At 46.6% G+C, this 21,610-nt stretch overlaps 1 protein-coding gene across 1 annotated transcript in view; it reads right to left on the reverse strand.

The window, feature by feature from the left end:
• Positions 1-21,610, reverse strand: part of BCL2 (BCL2 apoptosis regulator) — a 185,851-nt gene that overhangs the window by 34,552 nt on the left and 129,689 nt on the right. The window lies entirely within an intron of this gene.

The following is a 21,610-nucleotide window of genomic DNA, read 5'->3' on the forward strand; positions in this document are numbered from 1 at the left end:
CCTTAGAGGATTGGGAGGTTGTACCCAAATGCCCGGAGATGTGCTTCCCTCTGCATCTCGCCCTGACCTGAGTGCTACAAGGATGCTACACGGCCACCTACCCGTCCACCTGCCACTCAGAAACAGAAACAAGGCCAGGGAATCCCTTTCCAGGTCCTGATTTGGGGGGCCCCCTCTCCTGTTCTGCTCAGGACCTGCAAATCAGTGGACTTCATAACCCCAAGGGGCTCTGCACCCAGAGTGCTGGTCTCTCGATTTCTTGGGTGACCAGAGATGCGGGTCAAAACGTTTGCCCAGAGGCAGCTCCCTCCGGGCTGGAGGAGTAAACCAGTGGAGACTCTGCCCTCCCTCATCTCCTCCATTTTCTCTCCTCTGAGCTGGCTGCTCTGTGAGAAAAAGACACAGCAGCGATTCATGTGAGCCCAAGCCCAGGGCCATCCTCCAGCACATGTAGACAGCGAGTCCGGGAGCTAAATATGAAAGCCTTCACGCAAATAAACAATTACGTTAATTGTGGGTCGGACAGTTGTTTTTCCTGAGGAACTAAGTACTCAATTGGGGGTTGGCGTCCTCTATCTGGAGAAAACAGAGTGCAAGAAGATGAAGGAAAAGCGGCCAAGTCCCTTTATTTTTTAAGTAAGGAAACTGAGTCCCAGAGAAGTGAAATGTCAGCCAGCATGGAAGCCAGGACCAGACACCTCATGATGTGGAGGGTGGCCCCAGGGAAGGGAGGTCCTCAGAGTGTGTGTCACCAGTACGTCTGTACCTCGAGAGATGACTTATCTCATGGAAACCCTGTGCCTGGGGTTGGTCTATAAAATAACGCAAGTGACAACTGAACAGAGTCCCCCAGAGGGGCACCTATGCCTGGCTCTGTGACCCAGTTTTCAGTGAAAATTAGTATTAGCTGCTTTTGGCTTTAACCTTGAACTCCAGCTGGCTTTATCTTCTCTCACTTATTATAATCGTAAGGCCATGCACGGTGTAAAGGTCACACCTGGGCTTATACGTCATATGTCATCAAAATACCGTGAAGAGAACACTATGTGGTCTCTGTCAGAAGATCGAAAAAAAAGAAGAGCAAGCGGCAGGTCCGGCTTCTAACTCAGGGCGGCTCGGCCCTCCTCGAACACCGAGACGGGCCGGGGCCCACCGTGGCCATCGGAGGTCGTCCAGGCCAAGTACGCACTGTTTATTGACAGAGAGACAAAGAGGCACCTGCCCGGTTTCAGGGTGACCAGGGAGTTTCCAGTCTGGATATGAGAAAACTTTTACACTCTACCAAACATTCTTTTTTCTTTTTTTCAAAAGCCAAAATTAGAAAGAAAACAAACATATTCAGGGCTCAACGTAGCAGGAAAAAGAAACTCAGAAGTCAAGACATTTCATAAGAAAAGCTCCGACTCAGTCTAAACTCACCTGGCCTAGAGTCTAAGGTTCCTGTGATTGGGGTGGGGACAGGCTGTGGCCCCCCGAGGCCTGGGAAGCTAGTTGTCCCCAGACAAGTGCCCAGTTAGGAGGTCCCCCCTGGTTCCCACGCTGCAGGAGAGGATGGGAAGGATGCTGGGGGAGGGAGACAGGCAGAGGGTTCCTGGAGGAGTATTCTTCTTGTCTAACCTAGCGGTGCCTTGAGGTGCGATTAATAAGAGCAACTCAGCAGCGAAGGCACTGAGCCACTGCCCCCCTCTGCCAACGCAGAGATAACCCAATACTGTTTACCTGGCCGCCCAGTGACCCGGCCCTAGCAGGCATCTCGCTAATTAGCATAGTCCCTCTAGCCCGGCCTTGGGACTGGCTGTCACACGCTCTCCCACATTCCAGGCCTCAGTCTGTGCGGGGCCCTCCGAGCTCCCCAGGCAGCCTGCCAGCTGGTCCCCAAAGCTGCGGTGAGATCTGCCTGCCTCCGGGGGCCCTTCCACCTGCGGGCACGTCGGACATAAGCCTGTCCCAGCCCCAGGATCCAAGGCCTACATCCATCTTCAAGAAGGCATCCTCTGAAGCAGTGTGGGAAAAAAGCTTTTTCGCTTGAGAATCACCTTGTATTGTACTGACTTGAAAACAGGTCGGTCAGCTTCCATTCAGCCGGGGTGTAACTGGAACTGAAGGGTATCCATTAACACACAAAACGCCAGAAGTATTTTATACCACTCAGGCACTGGTGAGTCATTAGTGCACGTGAGATTCATCAGTTTATAAAAGAGATTGGAGAAATTAATTATTTAAAAGTATGTGACTATCGATTTATACTCACGTTATCTACTTAAAAGAAAGGATCTCAGTCGGGCTCTTCTTCTCCCAAGCAGTGAAAATCAAGTTATCCTCTCTACCGCCTTCTCCAGCCTCTGCTCTAAAGAGAGCTGGGATCAGGCTTATTAAGCAAAGCAGAGGTAGGGCCGAGCAAGTGATTTTCACCAAAATTGCAAAAACACAACTGAAAGAGAACTATTCTTAAGAAAGACTCATGTACCATAAAAGGGGAATTTCCAGAAGCCTCTGATATTAGCAATTTGCTCGTCCATTCCCTTCCTCTGTAGTTTCAAGATGAGATGATGACAGAAAGACTGACTTGTCAGAAAAAAAAAAAAAAAAACATGAAACTCCGTATACAAACGTGTAAATGGTCACAGTTTACACTTGCGGGAATTTCCACATCTGTTCTGAGTGGCCATGAAGAGGAGGAAAGAGGGAGAGAAAGCAAAGGAAAGGTCTGCCCCCATTCACCCACATCCAGACAGAATCATGAACCCTGTTTTCTTACTTTAAAATAAACAGCACTACTTACTGAGCACATGTCTTATTTTTCTTATGGGGCAAAAATAGTTTTTCCAAAGTAAAAGTTCTGAAACGGATTTTTTTTTTAGAAACAGACATAGCTGGGAATTTTCTGAAAACTAGTGCAAGTAGGGATGTTTCTCCTTTCACTTTCCATTTTTACATATGCATTTAAGGCCAACATGCACTGGCTAATTTCAGTAGAATGTTCCAGAGCAAGGGGAAGCACTGCATCTCAGGGCATGGGTGGACAATTAATTATTGGGCATTCACTTTTTATAGGGCCTGGGATATTTGGGACTATGGGGGACTCATAATCAGGAAATAGAAAAAAAACTCCAATTAAACAGGGAAATAAGCCAAACAAAAATGGGCATCAAGATAAAACACCACATATGAAAACACAGACGCAGGCACAGAACCAGCTGTAGTTTCTACAAGCTGGGCTGAATCTGCTCACCTTGCAAAGATTTCCCGGACGGCGGTAGGGAGGATGGGGGGACTGCCCACGACTATTTCTTAGTTTCTACCGCCTGACTCTTAACGTTTCTAAATCCCTTGAATGGAGTCACTTTTAGTTTTTTTTTCCAAGCTCAAGCCACTTTATTATTTTAAAAATGTTCATGGGGGTTTAATTTACAGACAGCAAAATGAACACTTTGTGTGTGTGTACAGTGTGATGAATTTTGACAAAAGCCCCTGGAACCCACTCCCCTCTCAAGATATGGAGCCTTTTCCATCCTCCCAGAAAGATCCCTCGAAGCCACTTTGTTTTACAATTATTTGCATCTGAATGTTTTAGCGTGGAGATTCTCAGAGCCAAATGTGTGGGAAGCAAAGCCTCACCATCAATCATCTGGGAACACAGGCTGTGAAGGCTCTGAAGGTGCTGCGCGAGCCTGCACAGACACGTCTGCAGGGATGGGAGCTTGTAGTACATGCCAAGGGGCTTTTCAGGGACAAGCACGTGGGCCCCTCTCAGCAGCCCAGCTGGCAACTTGACCGTGCAACTAAGACCCAGTGGGTTTCTTTTCTGATTTTGTTCTTTAGGCATCAGGGTTTACATGTTTAGAAAGAGGGAAGTTGAGGCGGGATAGTCAAATCGACCAAATTCTCAAAGGAGCAAAGGCTCTCTGATGAGAAGGGTTCAACCCAGCTCAGAGCACTCCTTTCCAAAATTCTATTGCAACATCGAAAGAGGAGTTCACATGACCAGGCAAATTAGAAATTTTCTTCACATTTCCTGTTTCCCAAATTTCCGAGGAGACCTTCGGGGAATGTCTGGCCCAGAGGCACACATTCAGGGTGAGGGACAGTGGCTCCACTTTGCTACGACGTCGCCCTCCTGGCAAGGCAGGGGCGGGGCTGGGGGGAGAAACGAGGCCAAATGCGCTTCCATTGGGTCCAGGGAACCAAACTTCTGGCAGAGGGGCCAGGAGCAGAAGACCAGATGGGGCAGGCGCCTACACCTCTAGACTTCTGTTTTCTCAGGAAAGGTAGAGCTACTTCACGGATGTCTGAATTGTACATCTTCAAAGGTAAAACAGAATGAAAAAAGTTATGAAACATTATGTAGGAAGCAGTTTCTTTTTTTTTTTTTTTCCTGTTAATCACTTTTCCAAGATGGTGCCGCAAGGTAATCCTTTCTTAAATCTTCCAGCAATCAAAACAATGTGGTCACAGAAGTTTACAACTTTAAAACCTTTCAAAGGTCACCTCCCTGCCGCACACCCTCTCACATTAAGAGCATAACGGATATTTTGAGTCACACATATTGTTCTTTGCTCAATTTGCATTTGGTGAAATCCCTCCTTCGGACCAATTTAGTAAGCAGTGCCTTGGCCTCCCTTGGTGACGGTTCTCTTGTCTTCTCTATTTTCGTGTGTCAAAAAAGTTTAGACTCCCAACGGATAAAATGAAGGTGTAGCCTTTGTCATTTATGCTTTCTTTTTGTTCAGACGGTTTTTCCATCTTGCTTGGGATGGAATTCCTTCTCCTTCACGACGAACTAAGCCCTTCAAGACCCAGCTGAAGTTCATGTGCTCCATGATGCTCCTGGACCTCCTCTCCTTGGCCCTTCTCTACCTGACCTTTCGCTGAACTGACATACTTCTCCATATTTCAGGCTCACATGGCTTGGTCTCCACCACTAGACTGTGTTACTGAAGGCCTGAATCAAGAGTTCTCGTGCCAATTACCAAGTGAGATGGTGAGAGAAAGACTGTCTAAATGGGGAATTGATCCCAAGCACCCACTGCTCCAATGCAGGGGCTCCCACTGATGAAGAGTCTCACCTCCAAATACAACACGCGGCAAAGAGCTCTCAGGCCCGGGACGCACGCTTCCCAGCAGATGCGCTGTGCACGCCAGCTGTCACGGGAGGCCCGAGTGCTTTATGAGTCCGCCTGCTCACTCCCCCGGCTTCGTGTGTAAGCCAACGGTGCTTGGCTTTTAGAAACATATTTCTTTCTCTATGAGTAATTTAAAAGTGACTCATGCTTAGCTTCACCAGCCGGTCCATGTGACCCGCAGTGCTGGTTGAGTGTATCTATAGATGTGTAAACCAAAGCAGTTCTTAGAACACAGATTTCCCCCCTCCCACGTGCTGTTTATTTCCCTCCACTTCACAGGGGCCGAGCGATGATGCAGACGAGCTGCCGGGGACCGCCTGCCCCTTACTCAAGCCTGGAATGGGCCCATGAGGCGGGACCAAAGCACAGCATCCAACAAGGGAAAATAAAAGACCAGTGGAGGAAAGGGACAGGCAAACGAGCTAATACATTTCTTTCGTATGAGTGGATGATCAAGGAGCTCTGAGAAAAACTCATAAAAATCTAATACAATGGGGACTCATCTAAACAAAAACTACCGCGTCTCTTTCTGTTCCAGTGGAGGTTCAGATGTAAAGAAGTAGAACTCGCACCCTCACCGCCTCCAAACAGCCCACCACTTCATTTCCTAAAACAGAAAAACATTCCTGGGATGTGTTGTGGTTGGACTGGATAACTCACATATATTAAAACGTTTTAATTTCCCCAGCCTGTCTTCACTCCTCTGCCACTGGAGAACGCGCAGGGCCCAGCTTGGGGACACTGCTGCTGCAGGAAGGACGTCGGGTGACACAGCTGCCAAGCGCACCAGGTAGTGGTTCCTACCTCCTTCTCACTTCCTTTTTTCTATTAAACCAAATCTAAAAACTCATTTGCCTGCTTTGTGAAGACCTCCATAGTCTGGCCTCTCTCACTTTATTTTCTGGCGCTATGTTAACTGTGCAACGTATCCGCGGCTACAGCCTGGGAGTGTCTTCACTGCTTCTCCAATGAGCTGAATCGGTCCCACCCCAGAGCCTCACCCACTCCCTCCGACCTCCCAACACCCTTCATCACCACCCTCCATCTCTCCCACCCCATGGCACCTTGTTACCTCCATCACCTGAGTCTTCACCCAGTCCTCAACCTCAGCTCATCCCACCTGAAAACCTTCCACGGAGCCTGGCTGGACCATTCCAGCTGTCTTAGCATCTACGTCTCCTGAACTCCTCCCATATTTCATTTTGTCTGCCCTCCAGTTTTATTTTGCTACTTGATATACGATAGTCATGCTTCTCCAGTTGGACTGCAAATTCTTTGGGGAGGGATATCACGTATCATATTCCCATTTATCCCCACAGTACCGAGCCCCACAGCAAGGGGCAACGTGAACTTCCCAGTTAGAAGAAATATTTTATTTTTGCCAAAAAGGTGTTGTATGCAAGGTCTAACCAAACTTTTAGTTCTCTGTTCAATGTGACTGCATGCCAGCTGAAAGAGAAACTTTACTACTCATCCTAGTTGGAGGCTATGTGGAGACGAATAAATATTTTGTTGAATTTTCAACAAAATGACAAACATGGGCAGTAACAGGCATTTACAGCACACTATGTTCGAGCATGGGTTTAAGCATTTGACAAACATCAATTCATCTGAACCTCATACTTATGCAGTAGGTACTGTTATTAACCCCACTTCTCACAGGAGGAGACTGAGGCAGAACAGGTAACTTGTCCAAAGCCACATGGTTAGAAAGTGCTGGATTCAAGCTCAGCTCATGTGGCTCCAGGCTGTGCTCTTAGGTGCTATGCTGTACTCCTATTAACAGGTGCGTTTTAGGTATCCATCTTCTACAGGGCTATCTTGTCCCAGTTAGGTATACTAAAATCTGTCATCACTCAAGTCCAACGTAAACAGAACTGATGGTTAAATGTCATCTTGCACGGAAACTTCAAAAAGAAGTATGGCTACGTGGGAGCTAAAGAAATAGCATCTTTAAAGTGAAGGGTATAAAATCTGCCAGTCTATCCCGGGGACCCCACAGAATGGCACTGACCATGCTCAGCAGAAATTCCAGGTTCAAACCTCTGGGCAACCGTGAGGTAGAATCCCCTTCAGACCAATGTTACCATACACCCAACAGTATCTTCCCAAATCCTTAATTTCTCAACATAAAGAAACCTAATACAATCCAAATCACAGCCGCAGTTAGATCTGTTTACTATATTTTAAATATGATCTTGCAGCCCCACTCATGGCATTCTTGAAAACATCAGATTAGGTACCAGAAGAAAAACCTCATCCTGGTGGTCAAATCATAGCAGGAAATTATGCCACCAGCAATTATTCATATATTAGCAGTTGCTTAAGTACCATAAGGCTTTTAGGGGAAAAGATTGTGAGCCAGTGGTTGGAAATGAAGCCCCATTATTAATGTAGTCAAGCTATTCAGCTGGATTCAATAAAATACAAAGCCCTGCCCAGACCAGTGTCTGTAGTAGAAGATGCTAAGAGCTATTTTTTAAAAATCTGGTTTTATTGAATCCAGGCTTTATACACAGCATTCCTTCTTCCCGAATGGCTGAAGAATCATCCCATGCATTTTAAGCCATTTGAGAGGAAACAGACTTAAGCTGTGTCAGGAAAGCAGTTAGATTTAAGGAGAGAACTTCATAATATTCAAGGTGATAGAAACCTTGGTAGCCGCTGGATATGCTGTCAAAACAGGCTGTGAAGTCCTCTTTTATCAACTCAGTTCAGGTTAAAAACCATTCCTGGGGGCTTCCCTGGTGGCGCAGTGGTTGAGAGTCCGCCTGCCGATGCAGGGGACACGGGTTCGTGCCCCGGTCCGGGAAGCCGTGAGCCATGGCCGCTGAGCCTGCGCGTCCAGAGCCTGTGCTCCGCAACAGGAGAGGCCACAGCAGTGAGAGGCCCACGTACCGCAAAAACAAAAACAAACAAACAAAAAAAACATTCCTGGGAGCCTACTATGTGCCAGGCCCCTTGTAGGCCCTGCAAGGCCCTGAGCATCCCAAGATGAACAAACTCTAAGCCCTGCTCATGAGGAAGTTACAACCCAGGGGAGAAGACAGGAGTTCGAGGCTGACCAGCACTGGGAGACGTCGTCTCGTTGGGATGAATGTATTTGGTGAAACTCCGTCTGTCCTTCTCCCTGGGCTTGCCGCTGTCACTTTTTATGTCTCTGGCTCTATATTCATTGTTTTGGGACAGTTTTGTCCCCATCTCCCAGGCCCCAAGCCTCAGACCTCCCGGGTCTGGGTAGCCCATAGGGCACCATCTGTGTTTATCCCTCCAACCACATCCTCGGCCACCTGCTACCCCTGCCTCTACTGCCCTGCTCAGTGGCCCTGTTCACACTGGCCAGTAATGCTGGGAGACCTTTCTGATCCTAAATCTCTCTCGTTCTTGTGGGCTGTACACCTGAAAAGAAACCACGGGAATAATTTACTCCTTGGGTGAAGGCATCAGGCCCAGGTGTTTCACATTCACCTGCTCGACAAACATTTACTGAATGCCAAGAGCCAGGTACCGATGGGGAGAAAAGAAAGATTAGGTAAGACTCTGTCCTCGAGGACCTTTGGATCTAATAAAGGAATAAAAAAGACCTCAGCCCAGGGGAAAGTGCAAATAACAAACAAACTATAAGACAAGGTTAAAAAATAGAGATGACTCCCAGGGAAGGTCTAATTGGACCAGTTATCAAATGAACAGAGTTCTTGTACCAGGTCTCCTGCCAAGCTATGCTCTCTACCTTAGAGCAAGCCCGTTGCCTTTTTGTTAAACCATGGGCCTTAATCCCGTATCAGTTATGGTCAGGGTTGCAGGCCCACAAGACACAAAGCCTGGCCCCCGGCTGTGAGAAAGCTGCTGGCTGCCCTCCCCAGAAGGGACCATGGGGTGACAGCCACTCAGGGCTTTACAGACTGCCCAGCATGATGCCCCAGACAGACAGTCACTGGGACAGAGGGACATAAGGGGGTGCTAAGGAGAGGAGAGACGGCTCCAAGGGAAGGAGAAGGATACTCTGCAGAGAAGGAGAAACTTGGCCAACCAAACTTTGGATTGACTCTTGAACAATGAGAGGGTTTGGATTTGGGGAAAAGGAAGGAGAGTCACCCAGACAGATTAGCTGCTAGGAGCCCTGGGTGGGGGGGAGGGATCATACATGCGTATCCTTGACTGGCTCGGCGACACGATCTCGGGCATATAGGGTCACAGTGACGTCCCCACCATCACACTGTCACTTCTCATTCTCCTAGACCCTCCCCCCAAGTCATGCCACACCCCCAGCCCTGATTCTTCCTCAGTTCCCTTCATGTTCCAATGGTACTGATGATGTCCCTTGCCAGGTCACAGGACTTCCCAGCAAACCTAAACTTCCAGCTGACCTTTGCTTCATTTCCCTCGACTTCCCACGATGGCATTGGAGCTGGTCCTTTCACTCCCATGCCTCTGTTAGCCGTCGTGTGTCAAAGGCAGAGTGTCAGAGAAAACAGAACATACTCAACAATAGAAAACGCAGACAAAACTCACTGGCTGAAGACATTTGTAGAAGGTACTCTCATAGTCACTGGCCGAGAGGATACCTTACCGTTTGTCACACCAGCTCTCACTGGCTGAGACCATACAACAGAACTGTGGAAAACGTATACATATATAAACAATGAGCTCTAATGAAATACATTTGGGAGAAAATTATTGCGGAGAGAAACATTATCATAATGAATTGGTATTCCTTAGAAAGGTGTTAAATGGGGTTAAGTATTAACAAACCCTTCCAACACCAGGCAGATTATATATATAATCGTATTGACTTTGAGTGTGATAGCTAACCGCTAACTGAGGGGAAATAGGCCATCAGGTTAAGTTCGGGTAGGAAAACGTCGATGATTATAGCATTAGGAATGACGCACTCCTTAAAGGATAGAAGTTTATGTATCACATTGGTTGACCTACCTACCCCCGTCTCTTCATTCGTTCGTTCGTTCGTTCCTTCCTTCTTTCCTCCCTCCCTCCCTCCCTTCCTTCCTTGGAGCTAGGCACTGGGCTAGATGCTGAGACTAAGGAGAAGAATAAGATATGATCTCTGCCTTATAGGGCTCACGTTCCAGCTAGGGAGACCAACAGCTACCCCGTTCTAATGTTGCAACACCGTAAGGTGCTATGATAGAGGCATGTGGGAAATGCTTCAGGAGCATGACGGAAAGTGGCATCTGCTTTGAATGGGTTTCAGTGGACTCCCTGGCAAATAATTCTGTAATAAATATTTCTCTTATGTCTCATTGCTAGGGGTTTAGCTGTTTTTCACAATCACCTATTCCCACTCTTTCTCTTCTTCTGTCTCTCCCTCTCTCTCTTCCTTCTTCCATCATCTATTTATCTACCTCTCTCCACCCATCATCTATATGTATCATCTATCTATCTACCTACCCATCCATCCATCCATCCATCTATAACAGTTTAAATCATGTAACTTTCTAAGATAGGCTCTTATCCTTGCTGCCAGGACAGCCTAGCTACCAAAGATCATTTTGCTAAAGTGAAAGTTGACAAAGGGAGTCTGGAGTTCCCTCTCCAGAGGTCTTTGAAAGAGGATTCTTCTCATCTGTCTGAAATGGTTAGATGGTCCTGCCTAAAGGCAGCCAGGCTGACTAGAGGACATTTCAAGGGCTCCTCTATGTCCTTGTTTCCTCTGTTTCCAAGAGCCTCTAGGTGTCCTTAAACCATGAGCAGCTGCTAACCCTTTCAGCACTGGGACCGGCTGCCCAGGCCAAAAGCTGAGCTGAGAAATGGCAGCCCTGGAGGGTCTGTTCCCATATTCTTCGAGGTCACTGTTGCAGCTGGCTGCTGTTCTAATAAAGACTGCCAACTCTGCATTAAGAGTCACACCTGGGTTACAATCATTCCTATCTGACATCTAGAGCCAAAAATCCATGAGATGCTTGGACTCAGAACCTTGTCATGCAGTTGCATTTTCTAATGCCTTAAAGCTTCTGATCTGTTTCCAGCTGGAAGGAAGCGGAGACTGCTCCATTCGCTGGTAAATTAATTTGGCCTCTGTAGCATTAATTTCCACAGGTGCCCTCATCTTCTGTTAAGTAGAAAGTCTTCCTGGGATAGCAGGGCTTTTTGGGTGGTCTGCATATCCATGGGAAGAGGAAAGGAAATCCGAGGGTGGTATCTAGAGACACTGTTGGCCAGTGGTTACTGCACTTTCTCGACTGCATCCAAACCAAAGGGGCTGGTCACCCTCAACAGCTAAACATAAACAACGTGGCATCCTGCACACTGGAAGCCTCAGTGGGCTTGAGACTTTATCTTGGGGTCTTAACTATCTTTGATAAGAACTGCTTATTGGCCTAACAGTACTGAATCAACGGGTCTGATTCTGAGGCTCTGGTTTACTGTCTCGGAGGAACTCCAGCTCTTGACCCTTAAAGGCTGACAAGGACTCCACAGGTCTCTAGGCAACATAGACACCCAATAATGTCTAGTGACATGAGTTCCCCAATTGATTCCGTGGGGGACTTCTTTGGAGTTGTCAAAAGGAACCGGGCCTGTTTTCTCAATTAAATGCAGACAAAGAGTTGCCTTTTCTTTCAGGGATAGATACCAACGGACATCACCAAAGTAATTTTAACCCTAGTTAAAATTTGATCTTTTGGGGACAGCAAAGGTGACCTGTTTACATTCGTTTACATTTTTCGATGTCCCCTTTGTGATTACAGTGACCAAACTCATATAGTCAATGGCCGGCTTATGAGTATCATCAGTGATCGGCACCTGAGAGGAAGCCTGACGTGGCGGCTAAGAGCATAACATGGGTTTCATCCTGGCTCAGCCACTGCCTACGGCATGATCTTGGGCAAGGTGCTAAATGCATCTCTGGGCCTCAGTTACTTCATCTGTAAAGTGGGGATAATGACAGTACCTGCCTCATTAAGTTCTTGCGAAGATTAAATGACTCATTGTATGTAATATGCTTAAAGCGGTGCTGGCCCAGCACATGGTAAGCGCTGTATGTTAGCTAGTATTATATTAAGAATGAATCAATCATGGAGCTAATCAACACCTAGCAGACAGGGCAACATATAGGAATCTGGATTTTAATTTAATTTAATATTTTTTGGCCACACCACAAGGCCTGTGGGATCTTTAGTTCCCCAACCAGGGGTTGAACCCCGGTCCCCAGTAGTGGAAGCGCAGAGTCCTAAGCACTGGACCGCCAGGGAGTTCCCATGAATCTGGATTTTAGATGAGATACAATCATACAGCAAAGAGCTCGGAACAGTGCCTGATGCATGGTAAGTGTGCAGTGTTAGCCGTTTATACCCCGGGACCTACTTCTATTTTGATCTGCTGTTTTCGACCTTGTCTTATCCTTGCAGAGCTCTGTGGCATCACATTTTGCTTCCTCTCTGCCATCCCTGGTGTTCAGAAAAGGCCCAGCCCCCAGCGCCAAGTCAGGGGGAATCCTCCACTAACACGGTGAGGTGCAGAGTCACAGTCCGACACATGACCAGTAAGTTGGGTCCCATCTTGGGGTTCTTTTCCCTGCTTCATTGTCCTTCTACAAGTTTCCCCTCACATCCTCTCTTTATACTTGAGTCTTCAAACCACGCGGCCGCCTGCACCCTCTGAAACCTTCATCCACTTGTACTTCTCTTTGGCACATAAGGAAACACAGGTACAAATGATAACATGAAAAGGGTGTATGAAATCAATCAGGCTTGTCATCGAAGGTCACTGTTGCTGCTGGCAGCTGGCTGGGCATTGGTACAAAGAGAATTATACCAATCAGGTACCTTCTTCCAAACACTGAGAATCAGAAGACAACCCTTCATTAGGTATTCTTGGTAAATAGACTTTTTTGAGAAGATTGGAAAAGGGTTAATTTATCTTTGAGATAATGTTAATATTACAAACTGAGTTTCTGTGGGATTTTCTCAGTTATAATCGATGTTTTCTTCTACTGTGAACTCAAAGTGAACTTTTTTGTATAAGTCTAAAATCCATGTTTTTGCTTACGTATTCATAGCCATGTGATGTGGAGCTATCACCCTGCCAATGGTTTAATGTGTACTTTTCAAGTTTTAGTCCCCATGTTGGACTAATGGGTTACAAAAAAAAACCCCCCTTTAAGTTCAAAGATCTGGCCTTTTAACCTTTTGGGAAGTGAAAGGCTTTAAATAGTCCACCAATACATTTCACAGTGTCCATCTTGCAATTCTACAAGCACAGCGTGAATGAGCCCAATTCACTGCCCCGGTTAGGGAGGTTAGGAGATCCTGATAAATTCAGCTAAAGTGTAATGAAAATGCTTAGCAACTGGGGGCCCAGTAGGGTTCAGAAGACTTGCAAAAGAAAAGCACTTATAATCACGAGATGAGAAGGGATGTTACTGACAACAACCAACAGATTGATAACGTCATTTATTCTTGTATAAGTCTAGTTAAGTGCATTCGCAAAAGCACTACACAATGCAATGGGTAAAATGAAACTGGAGAACCTCTGGAAGAAAGCTAGCCAACTATATATGATAAACATGCTTCAAGTTCTAGGAGATGGAGATAATATGTATAATGAATAGAACCGAGATTTCAACTCTGACCTGCAGTTGGGCTAAGGCATTCAAGGCACAGATTTTTCCACTGACCCCCAAGATGAAGAACACTGGGCTTCCTCAAGGTCTATGCAGTTAAAAACCCAGCGAATGAACGCAATGTGAATGAACATGTTCTGAAGCCAAGGGAGCACCTCCCTAGTAATTACTAATTCATTCTTATTAGTCCTCACTTATCTGTTAACGGAGCAGGAAAAATGTGGAACATCAAGGATGCTGCGACTGCTGGCCCTGAAGAGCTGGTGAGATGGATCTTGCTTTTCAATCAAAAGATAATCATTTTCCCACCTAGGATCTGCAGGGAACCGAGGATCATGCTCTCAGAGTAAGGATCAAAATTGAATGTGATGAATCCTAAACCATCAATCCTACCTGAAAATTTAAAAAGCCTCCTATGAGGTCATGAGGGCAGAAAAGTCTATCTTTGCACAAACGGGGCTCAACTCAGCATTCATTCCTCTTCTAGCTCATCTTTCTCCTCATTTACACCATTATCAGCATTTCCACTGGCTCTGCACAGGATGTCTATAAATAGCACTTAAAAACTGGGGAAAAAAAAACTGGGAAAAAAAAGGCAGTATATTGTCTAACTTGAAATTACCTTTCAAAGCTACATTAGCTTCAATATAAAAGTTGGGCTCAATTGTTCTCTTTGTCTTATTCCTGGAAGATAACACATCTAAGATGAAGAAAAATTCCGTTCTAGTGTATACCTTATGGGCTCACTGCTAAAATGCACAAACGCCAGAAACACCAACTCTACCTGAACATTTTGGGTGTTATTTGTTTAAACATGTTTGTTTTCTTAGTTAAGCTAAAAATATTTCCCCCTGGTGTTTCTGAAGGGACATTTAGACTAAAATAAAAATAAAAATAAATGACATGTTTAAAAAGTTATACTCATCAGACCTGGAGCAGAGTACAGAAAACGGATGGAGGAAGTGAATTTTAGGACCTGTGTAGTGGTTTTCCTATTTTGGTTGCTCTAAATAGATGTGGAAAAACAAACTGAAAGAAAAAAGCACATCTCCACCCTATGCAAGTGAGGAATGAAAAAATATTCCTCATATTGACTTAAGCTTAGAAATAAATTAATACACGTCCATATAAAAGTTCTTCCTGTTATTATATAGCACACCCTGTTACTATGAACTATAATAATTATATAAAGCCTTTTTTTGTACCAGACCTTTTATCACTTGGTATACTCTTTTCTTTATGGCCGCGCTGAGTGGCACGTGGGATCTTAGTTCCCCGACCAGAGATCGAACCCGGGCCCTTGGCAATGAGAGCACAGAGTCCTAACCACTGGACTGCCAGGGAATTCCCTCATTTGGTGTATTCTTAACTGAGCTTAGAAAGCTTAGGAGGTAGTGATCATAAAGATTTATTGTAGAATATGGACTACAGTCAAATTTGACTTACAGTTTCCTTTTAAGTGAGAAAAACATAGTAAGAATTTTAGCAGAGAAAGGAACATACGATCCAGGGTTTCTTCCCTTAGATAATAGAACCCTTTATTACGATGCCTATGGCTTCAGGGAGTCCATAAATTCCCTGAAAATAGTTGGCTAAGTTTCCTGTGTTTGTGAATTTTTCTGGGGAGAAGGTACGTAGCTTTAGTTTAATTCTCAAGGGAGATATATATATATAATCACGTACATACACTTACACTCACATACACTCATTTAATTCTTTATAAAACCCCTATAGAGTCAGTATTACTTGACCCTCATTTTATAGGTGATAAATTGAGGCCTAACAGAGGTAAATGACCTGTCCAGAGTCATATGTCAGATGGTAGCACAGTCCATTCTGAAAGCCAGATTACCTATTTTCTAGGGTAGCAGTTGTTTCACTAAAAGCTAAGGGACCCAACAAGACTATGAACCCAAAACATTACTCACTGAGAGACAAGATTGGAACTCAGAATTTCTAGCAGGTGCCTCAGCACGATGGAGGGTGGGAGTAAGGGGATGGCCGTGTTTGCTTTTTATTTTTGTCTCCCTACTCTTCTTTTCCTGATGCACATGGATGTGTCTCCTGTTGATTATATTCTAGTCTAAAATTAAGCACCAAATCGTGCATTTCTTTTCTGAGACCCAACTGAAAAATGGAACATCATTTTCCATTATAAGTGGCCTAAAGAGGGTCTCTGTGGCCCTCCTTAAATGTAATCACATCTCTTGTCATCTCTAGCAAAACGCTGAATTTCATGGCATTCTATTAAGAACTACAGAGCACACCCCCACGAGAGATGTGGGATCTTAGTTCCCCGACCAGGGATTGAACCCGTGCCGCCTGCAGTGGAAGTCCCCATACCCCCTTTTTAAAATGTTTATTGTCTGCCCTTTCACGTAAGATGTCATGCTGAACCACCAATCAAAGTGAAAGCGTGTCCTGACATTCTAGAGAAGTCTATCATATTTTGTCAAAAGTCACCTTGCTCAAATATAATCTTCATTCAAAAGGCCAACATGAGTGGTCCTTCCGTCACTCTCTGAGGCTCAGAAGTGGTTCATCCCTTGGAAAATCAGAAAGCCAAATTCTTAGGACTCACGAAATACTAGATAAGATAAGAATGTTTGAACCTAAATGTCGCGTTACTTCTCCTTTGTTGAACCTTAAAAGGTAGAGGCTAATTTGAAGATTACTAATCTTTCAGATGATGGAAAAATATATATAGAAAAATATATATTTAAAGTTAAACTTGGCTGTGGTGACTACCCAAAACCATCACCAAACTAGCTATTTGTGTGCTGTACTGTCTACAAGCTCTTTCACATAATTTCCAGGAGTCATATCAAAATATTTAACAACCAGCATGGTGTGTACCCAAGCCAATCAGAATAGACTTCAGCTGGCTGTACACAGCTGGCACAGCTATGCTGGGGCATCCCAGGTGAATTCCAGCCCTGTTTAGTTCAATTGAGGTCCCTTGTTGGTACTAAACTGTTTTACCAATGGGTTGAAGAAGAAACTCAAAGGTGAGGAAACCTGAGCTCAGAGATGTTAAGAAGTGGCCTGGACCAGTCAGCCAGTTGATGGTAGAGATAAGATTCAGATTTTCTGACCCCTGCTCTCTCCTTTTCCCATGACACGTGACCAAAAATATTTCCAGGGAGACTAGGTTTCCTGGAGCCCATGCCACGTGGGACCATGAAGCTATTGGGACCACACAGGAGATGATCTATTTAGACACGCTTTTAGAACATGTGGGACAGGGGAACTCTGTTCTCGAGGTTTCTGTGGGGCCTGCACCTCTCAGAACAGAGTGACCAGGGGCTGTGTCAGTAGCACCCACTTCACTGGAATTCTTGAAGCCTCCCAAGGGAAGTTCTCACACCAGAGATTTGACTTAGGCTAAAGGGAATGAAGTTGACTTGGATGATGGAAATGAAGTTGATGTGGGATGATGGGAAGGCGGGGGAAAGCTGTGGCATTTTCAAGCAAAGCTAAGTCTAACAAAATGATCTCAGCTCACGCCACTCTGCCGCTCTCGTCTGGTTGTGTGCTTCCCCGGACAAGCCGTGCAGTTTGTGCCCGTCAGCATTCTGCACGGTCCACTAACAGGACATCATGCTACTGAAACAGGGAGCAGGGGCGGGAACGGAAACCAGCGTCCTGAGAACCCTGGTGATAAGATCACTTGCGGACTAATCAGTAGTTTCCATAGTGATGAGACCTGGCCGGAGAGACGGCTCTGCCTCTGGTCCTCTCTCCACACCTTTCTGACTCTAGGGACCCACTGAGTGTGTGGACGGAGGCCGAGGAGGCCAATGCGGGTGGTCAGGCGTCTGAGGACTGGAATTTGAAAACCTTCCTACTGTTGGCTCGCGATGGGAGGTTTGTCTGCCTGGCAGTGTCCAGTGCACAGTAAACGCTCAGGAAACGTTTGTTGATTGAGTGAATGAGTAACTGAAATAATGAATGAATGAGTTAGTGAATAAGTGAGTGGAGGAGGGAGTGAGTGGTAGGTGTGTGGTAAGGGGTAAGGGTAGTAACACCCAGACTTCAGTCAATTCCTGGGACGCCCCCCCCGAGCCCCCCGCTCAGGTAGAATGTACCAAACACGCCTTTGCTAAGGGCAGGTGAAGGGTTAGCTGTTCAGCCACACCTTTGCACATCTCACCTCATCCACCTCTACCACAAAATGAAGAATAGCACACAGAGCGCTTAAAAGACCAAAGCCTAACCCGGGGGCTCCGATTCTAGGTACAGGTCCCCTCCAGGACGATATGCCAGAGGGTTCCCTGCAGTTTCTCTGAGAATCCACCCTGAACCTGCCCCGTCACGCTGTCCACTCAGCCTGCAAATCCCCTTCTTCTCCCTCACTGCCCTCCTAAACAGCCCACCTCGGGAGACCACGGGCCACTCCCCGTCGCCCGAGAGGCCCTCCTGGCCACACTTCCCACCGCCCACCTCCCCGAGCGCTGGCCTCGGACTGGAAACTTTGCTCACCTTCTAAACTGGACCGTGAGTTGGCCAGTGTCAGAGAAACTAGCGCCAGGTTTGACGAATGGATGTTTGTTGATGAATAACAAAGGCATTCTGGCCAGTTAGAGTTGCCCTTCAAGAGTTTAGGCTTTTGGGCTTCCCTGGTGGCGCAGTGGTTGAGAGTCCACCTGCCGATGCAGGGGACACAGGTTCGTGGCCCGGTCCAGGAAGATCCCACATGCCGCAGAGCGGCTGGGCCCGCGCATCCGGAGCCTGTGCTCCACAACGGGAGAGGCCACGACAGTGAGAGGCCCACGTAACGCAAAAAAAAAAAAAAAAAAAAAGAGTTTAGGCTTTTACGTTTTCAGTGACCCTCAGGACACAGCCCTGGACTCTGGGGTGAGCAGTGGTGATGTGCTCTCAGAGGGGCTGGAGGACCAGGGCCACCAGACGTGTCTGAGGGGTCGAGCTTCCGGGCCTCCCCGTCTGCAGGCCATTTACCAGGGAGGGGCATGCCCTCCCGGCCGGGAAGAGACAGCACCGGAAAATGAACCCGCCCCTCCTCTTCCTCCAAAGAACAGTACCACCAAGCCCACCGGCGTGGCCGTGGCCACGCCCCTAAACAGTGTGGTCATCAGCCACTTCCCCAAGCTCAGAGTCCCAGGGTCGCAGGGCGGCAAGAGCATCGGGGACGCTGGGGTCCCCCAGGGGCCTCATGATAGATCAACAGGAGACCAGGGGCCACGAAAACACTTGGCTGTGGTATAAACCACCAGCGAGTGGCAGATTATGGTACTTAATGGCCATATAAGAGACTTTGTCAATTCTTATTCTCTGGAGATCACAGGCCACCTGGCTACTGGCCGCTTAATCGGAAAGCACTCCAAGATTCCAAGAGACGAAAAGGCTCATAACCATTGTTTAGAAATGTAAATGGCCTTCAATTACACCCAGAGACGGAAATGCATCTAGGGGGAGGGAGGGATGATCTGGAATCCCGTCTCAGGGTTGAATCCAAGGCACAGGGAGAATACAGACGGTTTAAAGGTGTGGGCAAAGGTTCTCAGGGCGAAGGATGTCCATTTCCATCCAAGATTAAAATGCGGTTTGGGAAAACAATTACCTGCCTGGGATCCTGGGAAAGTAAAACTTCCTGGTTTCTCTGCCAGGAAGAGCGATTGTAGTAAAACAAGGGCTGAGAATCGCACAAACAAGATTTTAGAATTTTATCCAAACAGCTGCAGTTCACCTTCGAGGAGCCCAGACTCACTTGGGTCTGATGGATGTTGCGACACCGAATTCGAGGTCTCCCCAGCCTGCTGCCAAGAGCTGGCCCCATGGGACAAAGAGAGAACAGTTGCTCTCTTAATGGGAGCAGAAAACAAAACTCTCCCCCCACCCAACTCCCTGCTTTGTTGTGAAATTGTCACTGTGCCTTTGAGGAGAGATTAAAATCCGAGCCATGTCCAATTTAAAGGGCAGGTTCCCAGGCAGGGAAGGGAGAGGGTTTCAAGGGGGAAAAAAGCCAGTTGCATGTGAATTTATGGAGGATTTGGGAATCACAAAAGTCATGGGACTTGACTCAATTAAAACGAATGGAAAAGCACAAGCCCGTAATTTAAAAATAATACTAAAGTAAAGCAGCAAGGGTATCTGGCTTGCTCTGCTCATTCATGAGCCAGCTTGGGAACCTGGAACAGGTTTCCTGAAGCACAGCATGGGTGCCGCGCAGCTGTTTCTACCTACTTTCCTGCACTTGACACACAAAGATTCTGCAGTGGAGATCGAGAATGAATGGTCCACCCACCGAAGAACATTTCCTGAGAGCCAGGGAGGTGCTCAGCAAAGTTGCTGCAGTTGGGGAAAGAAAAGGTATTCTAGTTTTCAAGGCATGGGCAGAAGAGACTAGAGGGTTTGAAACCAGCTATAGGAAAGCTGCCTGCTTTGGCAGCCTTGCCAGATTCTCAGACACACAGGACGTCTTAGCTTTCCAGAAGGCGGCCCTGGATGCCTCCAGAGCATCTGAGTCTCTCAACTGGTTCCACATCTTTGCAAGAGCCCACGCCGGCTCTATATAGGAGCCCTTCCACACGTCCCCTCCTGGTGCCATTTGTAAAGGTGAGGAAAGATGGATGATGCCAGAGAAGTTGGAATCCCATAGCTCTGTTTCCCAGAGAATCACATGTTGCGGTGTGGGAGGGAGAGCCCCCAACTCTACCTTAGGAAGGAAGGACGTCTCAGCAAGGGGCCTGATTGTTTCCAGGTCTGAATATTACCATTGGTCTTTGCATGGACATTGACATTGAAGAACTATTCCTTGACTACTCGAATCCAGAGATTTTTTTCAAGTTGGCTCATCCTCCTTTCTAAGAGGAGAATAATAAAAGTATCTAACTTAGAGGTTAGAGTCCTTACGAAGATGAAATGAATGCTTACGAAGATGTGCGGTGGTTTGAATGGAACTCGGCACACAGTAGGTGTTCGGTAGATATTAAATTTCATTACTGTCGTGAGTGCCATTTTTCTGACTCTTCATTCATTTAGCTTTCTGTTTTCTCATTCAACGAGATCTGTATTTTGACACATATCAAAAGGTATTTTTATGAATGTTTAATACCCCCTTCATTTATGCAAGAACTCCAGGATCTCCCCGTTAACTAAGAATATGGCAATCTATGCTATCTATCAATTAAGCACAATTTTTGACATGATTTTTAAAGCCTTACATTTCTGCAACATTCCTTCCTTCTTTTCCCGTCTTCTCTCTCCCAAATCCTCTAAGGATACCTAGCAGATATTTTATTAACCCCTGATAGATTATGGGAAATGAGTTTTAGTAGGAGGAAGATAAAGGTCATTTATAAAGTTGCTTTTCAAACACCAGTACCCTGGCCACATCGCGAAGAGCAGGAAAGAGAGTGATGAAAATCCCGCCCGTAAAGCAGAAGCCCTTGGTGCTGCTAAGAATTCTTGTCCTTAAGCAAAAACTGCAGCAGGAATCCCTACCCCCCCCCCCCATTCATGAAATGGAAAATGAACCACTGGCCGCTCCCCTGTGAGACAGTGCAGCGTTTACTCCCCTGGAGCGGGGTTGCAGGCGGGCTCTCAGCCCACCCCATTGGGCTTAGTCTCCATGGTGTTTGCCACTTTCCCAGGCCGACCAGGGCCACATGAATGATTTGCTACCAGCCAGCCAAGTGGCCGGGCTGCTCTTGGTGAGAACTCTGCCTCGGAGAAGCAGCAGGGACCACAGAGGAGAGGAGGTAGGTCTCCCATCCATCCTCCAGAGACCCTCTTCTAGCTACGGGGCTCCATCACCAACACTCCACGCCCCTCCAGCTCCCAAGTCTTTGGTGCAGGGCCCCTACAGTAGCTGCTCCTATGAGCAGACACATCCTTTTTCCTATCATAGTTACAACAAAAACAATAAGCAATAAATCCCTTGAGG

The sequence above is a fragment of the Delphinapterus leucas genome, chromosome 14, assembly GCF_059928025.1.
Source record: "Delphinapterus leucas isolate spDelLeu-1000000601 "Yukka" chromosome 14, BTC_Dleu_Yukka2, whole genome shotgun sequence".
In the NCBI taxonomy this organism is placed as follows: domain Eukaryota; kingdom Metazoa; phylum Chordata; class Mammalia; order Artiodactyla; family Monodontidae; genus Delphinapterus; species Delphinapterus leucas.